The 9,022-nt window shown below is 42.7% G+C and overlaps 1 pseudogene; it reads left to right on the top strand.

The window, feature by feature from the left end:
- Positions 1 to 7,718: 7,718 nt before the first annotated feature.
- LOC101135841 (calponin-2-like) lies at positions 7,719 to 8,611 on the top strand (annotated as a pseudogene).
- The last annotated feature ends 411 nt before the right edge of the window (positions 8,612 to 9,022 follow it).

Here is a 9,022-nt window from a genome sequence, read left to right as displayed (position 1 = left end):
CTTCATATCAGATACAAGGGAATGTGTTAATTTGCTCAAGCGATGAAACCACATCTGGGGCAGCAGCTGTAATTGGAGTCGCTCCCTGGTTAAGCTTTTGAGAATCTACTGTCATTCTCCAAAACCCACCTTCCTTCTGCATAGGCTAACCCGGCAAGCTGAATGAGGATGTGGTGGGAATTGCCACCTTTGCATTCCTCTTCAAGATCTTGGTGGTGGCACTAATCTCTGCAATCCCTCCAGGAATGTATTAAATAGTGTTGTTTTTTGCTTACTATTTTCCTAGGTAGAGGCTGTTCTAGGGGCTTCTACTTGACGTTTCCTACCATAGTAGCCCTCACTCCACTGGTCAGGAAGCCAATATGGGGACTCTGCCAGTTACTAAGTATCTCTCTTCCAATTATACTTAGTGGAACTGGAAAAATAATCATAGAATAGGTTCAAGGGCCCACCTTATCTGTTGTGAGATAGACCTGAAGTAAAACTCCATTAATCACCTGACCTCTGTAAACCCCTATGTTAACTCATCTACCACAATGACTTTCTGAGTCTCTTAGAATTAGTATCAGTTCAGCACCAGTGTTCAATAATCCCTGAAAAGTCTATTTTCTTTCCCCTAATGCACTGTTACCCCAGTAAAGGGCTATAGTTGGCAGGGGAGAAAAATTAACAGTATGCATTTTTGGCTATGGAGTGGGATCCTTCCTCAGGAGAATCTGGCCTGTCCTTCAGTCAAGGGGTTCTTGATCTGTACACTGGTTCAAGTCTGGGAATTGACAAAAGGGTTGTGACTCTCTGTTTTTATGATTCAAGTTAGACTTCTGTCTACTTGGCCTAGAACTCTTCCACTTATACAAATCAAATGCAAGTTCAGCAGACTAGGGACATCATGAACAACCAGCCAATGTCACAGTCTCTGTGAGCCAGACTGTTTTTATCACTGCTTTGACTCTGCTCTGTATTCCACTAACCACACTCACCTTGCCTTTGGTGATTATGTCACCACTTGGCCCTGCCATCCCAGGATCCAATTATCTTCATTTCATTTAGGTTTCCCAATTCAGTGGCAGGAGCTCTCTCTGCAATTTCTGACCTGCAGAGAAGAGTGACTACAGAGCTCTTCAAAGATGCTGGGGCTCCTCTTGCAAATTTATTTCTCACAGTGTGGTGACAGGTTTGTCCTCTGGACCCAGCGCTGGCTGAGCAGGTCTTACATGATGAGCCCATATTAACATTCTAACATCCCTGAGCTTTTGGACCCTTTCCTCTACAGCAGTGGTCCCCAACCTTTTTAGTGCCAGGGTCTGGTTTCATGGAAGACAATTTTTCCATGGATGGGGGTTAGGGGGGTGGTTTCCTGATGAAACTGTCACATCTCAGATAATCAGGCATTAGATTCTCATAAGGAGCAAGCGACCAAGATCCCTCGCATGCACAGTTCACAATAAGGTTCATGCTACTATGAGAATGTAATGTAACTGTTGATCTGACAGGAGGTGGAGTTCAGGCAGTAAAGCTCACTTTCTTGCCTCCACCCTGCTCATCTCCTGCTGTGCAACCCGGTTCCTAACAGGCCATAGACCAGTCCAGGGGTTGGGGACTCCTGTTCTACAGTACAGAAGAGCAGCTCTGGCATTTCAGCTTCATTTAGTGTACCCCACACTTTGTTCCATGTTGCAGCCAACCAACAGAACACATGGTTAGAGCTCTTTCATGATCTCTGAGCTATAGCATTATGTCTAGAACCTTTGCTTCATAGGCCCATATCCATAAAATTTTCATGACCCAACTTTATGTTCCTTCCACCATTCTCCCTCATCCTTAATATCTCTTTCCACACATATTCCCTACATTTCTGTCTGTATAAATTTGAAAAACATGTCATTCTTTTGGAATGTAGCTCACCTCCTTGTTGGTCACACTTTGTGCTTCACCTTTTAGGGAATGCTGGACTTGAATGTACTTATAGGTCTAGAAGAAAAAAGGGGTGGTGGGGATGGGTTCCAAGGAGACTTGGCAGTAGATGACTCAGAAGGCCCATTACAGGTTCCTCAGGCAGAGCAGGGTTAATCTCCTCCAATGAGGATGGAAGAACTTCTACTGGCAAGAAAGACTCAGAAGAATTTGAGTTTCAATATTCCCACCTTCATGAGGATCTTTCCATATGTCTTATTCCAATTTTCAGATCCCACTACTTCCCAATCAAGGCCTTCACTTTAACAGCAGACATCTTGCTAGGTTGGTGCTGTGGTCTAAATGCTGATGTCTCCTTTCCCCAAATTCATATGTTGGAACGTAATCCCCAGTATGATAGTGTAAGAGGTGGGGCCTTTGGGGAGCGATTAAGTCAGGAGGGTTCTGCCGTCATGAATGGAATGCATGTCCTTATAAAAGAGGTTGAAGTGGGCTGACTTGCCCTTCCATTGTGTGAGGATGCAGCAACAAGGCACGGTCTGTGGTGCAGAGAGTGAGTCCTCACTAGATACCGAATCTACAAGTGTCTCGATCTTGGACTTGCCAGCCTCCAGAACTGTGAGAAATACATGTCTATTGCTTATAAATTTCCCAATCGAAAGTATTTTGTTATAGCAGCTCAATCAGATGAACAGAGTTGGGAATTCAACATGTGTTGTAGTTCAGCTATTCATAGGATGAGACTCTGGGCTTGGTTTTCAGCAATCTCAGCTCTGTGGCTAGAGGAGATATGAGATTCTTTCAGGACAGATATAGAAACTTTCAGGTCATTTATGCAGTGCTTAAGCTGGAAATCTGAGTCCTTGAGCACATCTTTTCTTCCTCCCCACATTGTCCAGTGTGATTAGGAGATACTGGTCAAAGTCATTATACTCCTTAGTTTGACAAAAATGTTCTATTGTATCAAATACAGTCATGTGTTGCTTAAAGATGGGGATATGTCCTGAGAAATGAGTCATTAGATGGTTTCGTTGTGTGATTATCAGAACATGCTTACACACACCTAGATGGCGTAGCCTATTACACACCTAGGCTATATGGTACAGCTTATTGTTCCTAGGCCACAAACTTGTACAACATGTGACTACTGAATACTGTGGGCAACTGTAACACAATGGTAAGTATTTGTGTATCTAAACATGTCTGATAGACAAAGTACAGTAAAGATACGGTATTTTGATCTTATGGGAGCCAAGCACAGTGGTTCACACCTATAATCCCAGAACTTTGGGAGGCCAAGGCAGGAGGATTACTTAAATCCAGGAGTTTGAGACAAGCCTGGGCAATATACAAGACCTCGCCTCAACAACAACAACAACAACAACAACAACAACAACAACAACAACAACAACAACAACAACAAAAATTAGCCAGGCATGTGGCATGTGCCTGTGGTCTCAGCAACCCAGCAGGCTGAGGTGGGAGGATTGCTTGAGCCCAGAAGGTCAAAGCTGCAGTGAGCTGTAATTGTGTCACTGCACTTTAGCCTGGGTGACAGAGCAAGACCCTGTCTCAAAAAGAAAAGAAAAAACTTTATGAGAACATCATTGTATGTGCAGTCAATCACTGACCGAAATGTTAGGCAGTGCATGACTGCACAAGGTTACCAGAACCTTGCCGCTTATACATGTTTGGTTAGGAGGAGCCAATGGTTATATTGTGCCTGTCTCTATTGCCGCCTCATGTCATGAACTATCAATGCTGTTTTTACTACTGGAAAACGGATTCCAGAAACCTCAGAACCAACTCTGATAACTCACCCTTAAGATTCCGTTCTTCAAGAACCACTCTTAGCACCAAACATCTGTATTATGGAGGCTTTTCTGGAGAAATAGAAACAATAGGTGATCTATATCATCTATATCTATGTTGGCATCTTTATCTACACCTATATCTGTATTAACTTATCTATCTATCCCAATAGAGGTGAAAAGCCTACTGAGCCTGGTTGTCCAAGACAGAACTTAAGTTCAACCTTAAACTTACCCATGTGTATACAGAGAGTAAAATATTTATTTTAGGGAATTAGATCAGTGATTATGAGGGTTGGCAAGTCCAAATCTGCAGAGCAGGAAGGACATCAAGTTGGAAACCTAGGCAGAACTTCTATGTTGCATTCTTGAGACAGAATTCATTATTCTTTGGAGAACCTTAGTTTTTTCTTGTTAAACCATTAACTGATTGGATAAAGCCCACCCACATTATGGAGGGTAATCTTCCTGAAGTCAGTTGATCGGAAATGTGAATTACATCCAAGAATACCTTCACAGTGACATCTAGACTAGCAGTTGACCAAACAACTAGCAACCATAGCATAGCCAAGATTAATGATCACAAAGAACAAGAGAAAAATTACTTATCACATACAGGGAACAATAATACAATTAATAACTTTCCATCAGAAACAATGAAGGCCAGAAAGTGGTGAAGTGACACTGATGCCATTAAAGTGATAAAAACAACAACAGTCAATCAAGAATTTTATATTCAGCAAACCTATTCTTTAAACAAAAGTTGACATAAAGATATTGCTAAATTAATAACAATTGAAAAAAATGTATTGCTATCATGCTTGTGTTACAAAAAATATTAAAGAGATTTCTTTAGACTGAAGGGAATGAAACTTTATAGTAACTCAAATCCACATAGAGAAATGAAGAGTACTGGTAAAGTAAATATGTGAGCAAATAGAAAAATCTACATAAACAACTGACAGGAGATTAATAAGGAAATAGAGGTCCTGAACAACACTGCGCACCAGTTGGACCTACTTGACATATGAAGAACATTCCATTGAACAACAGCTGAAGCACATTTTTCCCAAGTGCACATGGAGCACTCTCCAGGGTAGACCATATGTTAGGCCACAAAGCAAATCTTAATACATTTAGAAAGATTGAAATCATACAAAATATCTTTCCTGATCACAATGAAATAAAACAAGAAATCAATAGCAGAAGGAAAACTGGAAAATCCACAAACATGTGGAAATTAAATAATGCATTCTTGAACACCAATAGGCTAACAAGAAATCACATGGAAAATTAGAAAATAATTGAGACATATAAAAATGAAAACACCATATCCCCAAACTTATGAGATGCAGTGAAAACAGTGCTAAGTGGAAAATTTATGGCTAGAAATGCTACACTAAAAAGAACAAAGATCCGAAATCAACAAACTAAATTTATACTTTAAGGAACTGGAGAAAGAAGAACAAACTAAACATAAAGCTAGCAGAAGAAAGGAAATAATAAATAAAGATTAGGGCAGAGATAAACAAAATAGAGAATAGGAAAATAATAATCAACAAAACCAATAATAAGTTCTTAGAAAAGACTGACAAAATTGACAAACCTTTAGCTAGAATGACTATGAAAAAATAGAAAGGGGACACAACTAAAATTGGAAATAAAAGAGAGGACATTATAAACAATTTTATAAAAATAAAGAGGATTATAAGAGAATAGTATGAACAATTGTATATCAACAAATTGGATAATCTAGATGAAATGGACCCTAGAAATATACAACCTACAAAGACTGAATCATGAAGAAATAGAAAATCTGACCAGACTTATAACTACTAAATAGAATGAGTCAATAATAAAAAACTTCCCAACAAAGGAAATCTCAGGACCAGATGGCTTCACTGGTGAATTCTACCACACATTTAAAAAATTAACACCAATCCTCCTCAAACTCTTCCAAAAAGTTGAAGAGGAGGGAATACTTCCAAACTCATTCTTTTAGATGAGCATTGCCCTAAAATAACATACTGAAGCCAGCCAAATACATTACAAGAAAAGAAATCTAGAGACCAGTGTCCCTGATAAATATTGATACAAAAATCCTCAACAAAATATAGCAAACCAAATTCAACAGCCTACTAAAAAGATTATACACCATGACCATGGAGAATTTATTCCTAGAATGCAAGGATGTTTCAACATACAAAAATCAATCAATGTAGTACATGACATTAGTAGAATAAAGGAAATAAAAACACATGATCATCTCAATTGATGTGGAAAAAACATCTGACAAAATTAAACACTTCTGATGATAAAAAAACTCAGTAAACCAGTAATAGAAGAAAACTACCTCAACATAATAAAGACCATATATAAAAAGCTTATAGCAAGCATCATGCTCTATGGTGAAAGACTGAAAGCTTTTCCTCTAAGGTTAGGAACAAGACAAGGATGTCTTGCTTTTGTCACTTCCAGTCAATACAAAACTAGAGACCTGGTGCAGTGGCTTATGCCTGTCATCCCAGCACTTTGGGAGGCTGCTGCAGGCAGATCACTTGAGGTCAGGAGTTCTAGACCAGCTTGGCCAACATGGGGAAACCCCATCTCTACAAAATATACAAAAAGTTTCTGGGTGTGGTGGCAGACTGCTGTAATCCCAGCTACTCAGGAGGCTGAGGCAGGAGAATGGTTTGAACTCAGGAGGTAGAGGCTGCAGTGAACTGAGATCACACCACTGCACTCCAGCCTGGGCAACAGAGCAAGAATCTGTCTCAAATAACAACAACAACAACAACAACAACAACAACAACAACAACAACAACAACAGAGCAAACCAACCCCCGCCCCCACTAAAACCCAGTGTAATACTGGAAGTTCTAGCCATTGCAATTAGGCAAGGAAAAAGGGCATTCAAATTGGAAAAGAAGTAAAATCATCTGTGATTACAGACGGCATGATCTCACATGTAGAAAACCTAATGGTTTCACATACAAAAAGTACCCGTTAGAATTAATAAACAAATTCAGCAAAGTTGTAGGACACAAAAACAACATGTAAAATCAGTTGCCTTCTATATCCTAAAAATGAATAATCAGAAAAGGAAATTAATAATATAATTCCACCTAAAATAGCACCAAAAATACTTAAGAATAAACATACCCAAAGAGGCAAAGGCCTTGTGATACAGTTTGGATAGTCGTCCCTGCCAAATCTCATGTTGAAATGCAATCCCCAGTGCTGGAGGTGGGGCCTGGTGGGAGGTGATTGGATCATGGCGGTGCATTTCTCATGAATGATTTAGCACCATCCCCTTGGTGCTGTCCTCGTGATAGTAGATGATCGTTTGTGAGATCTGGTTGTTTAAGAACTGCATGGCACCCTCCCACACTCTCTCTCTTGCTCCTGCTCTCGCCATGTGACGTGCTTGCTCCCGCTTGGCCTTCTACCACGAGTAGAAGCTCATGAGGCCTCCCCAGAAGCTGGGCAGATGCCAGAGCCATGCTTGTACAGCCTACAGAACCATGAACCAATTAAATCTCTTTTGTTTATAAATTACCCAATCTCAAGTATTCCTTTATAGCAATGCAAGAATGGCCTAATACACCTCGTATACTGAAAACTACAAGATATTGTGAAAGAAACTAAAGAGGACACATGTAAATGTGTTCATGGATTAGAATACTTAATATCGTTAAGATACTGATACTTTCCTCAGTGACCTACAGTTTCAGTGTATTTCTATCAAAATTCCATTTTTTTTTTTTTTTTTTTGCTGAAATAGAAAAATCCATCCTGAAATGTATATGGAATCTCAAGAGACCCGAAATAGCCAAAACAATCTTGAAAACGAAGAATTAAAGATGGAGGTCTCACACTTGTGGGTTTCAGACATCTTACAAGCTAGGGTAATCAGAACAGTATGGTACTGGTATAAAGACAGATGCACAGCCCGTCCGGTCCCGTCCCGGCCTGCCGCCGCGCCTGCCAGCCATGAGCTCCACGCAGTTAAACAAAGGCCCCTCTATGGACTCTTGGCTGAGGTTAAGAACCGGCTCCTGTCCAAATATGACCTCCAGAAGGAGGCAGAGCTCCTCAGCTGGATGGAGGGACTCACTGGCCTCTCCATCGCCCCGACTTCCAGAAGGGCCTGAAGGACTGGATTATCTTATGCACACTCATGAACAAGCTGCAGCCGGGCTCAGACCCCAAGATCAACCGCTCCGTGCAGAACTGGCACCAGCTAGAAAACCTACGGCATGAACCCCGTGGACCTGTTTGAGGCCAACGATCTGTCTGAGAGTGGGAACACGATGCAGGTGCAGGTGTCTCTTCTCGTCCTGGCAGGGAAGACTAAGGGGCTGCAGAGCGGGGCGGACATCGGTGACACGCACTCGGAGAAGCAGGAGTGGGACTTTGAGGACGCCACCATGAATGCCTGCCAGTGCGTCATCGGGCAGCAGATGGGCACCCACAAATGCACCAGCCAGTCCCGCATGACCGCGTACAGCACGAGGAGGCATCTCTATGACCCCAAGAACCACGTACTGCCTCCCATGGACCACTCGACCATCAGCCTCCAGATGGGTGCAAACAAGTGCGCCAGCCAGGTGGGCACGACGGCTCCCGGGACCCGGCGGTACATCTATGACACCAAGCTGGGAACCGACAAGTGTAACAACTCGTTCATGTCCCTGCAGATGGGCTACACGCAGGGCGCCAACCAGAGCGGCCGGGTCTTTGGCCTGGGCCTGCAGATATACGACCCCAAGTACTGCCCGCAAGGCCCAGTGGCCGATGGGGCTCCCTCGGGTGCAGGCGACCGTCCTGGCCCTGGGGAGGCCCCTGAATATTCCCCTTACTACGAGGAGGAGACTGGCTACTGAGGCTCCCAGCACGTTCTCTTCCCCACATCGTCTCCCCGTCTGGGTTTTTGGGGTTTTCTGTGTTTTCATCTTTTTTTTTTTTTTCTGTTCAAAGCTGCCAGTCAACGAAGGGTCTGTGAGTGGCGGCGTGGGATCAGGCGGCAGGGCTTTTCTCCCTCTTGCCTTGGTTCCTTCGCAGGACTGAGCCACCCGGCTGTGGGGGAAGAGGTCAAGGCCCTATCCCAAAGCGTGTAGGGTGAGGGTCCCTGCTGGCACGTTCAGGCTGTGGGCAGAACTGTGCTGGGGAGAAGAGACCTGGGCGTGGAGGGAACCGGTCCCCGAAGGTTTCCAGTTGCCTCGCCTCTTTCCCCTTTTGTCAGCCGATCGGTTTGTGGTTTCTGTACCCGCAAAAGTTTCAGGAAGTATTTACAA

Source organism: Gorilla gorilla, chromosome 9, assembly GCF_029281585.2.
Source record: "Gorilla gorilla gorilla isolate KB3781 chromosome 9, NHGRI_mGorGor1-v2.1_pri, whole genome shotgun sequence".
Classification (NCBI taxonomy): Eukaryota; Metazoa; Chordata; class Mammalia; order Primates; family Hominidae; genus Gorilla; species Gorilla gorilla.
This window is presented reverse-complemented; position numbering and strand designations above follow the sequence as displayed.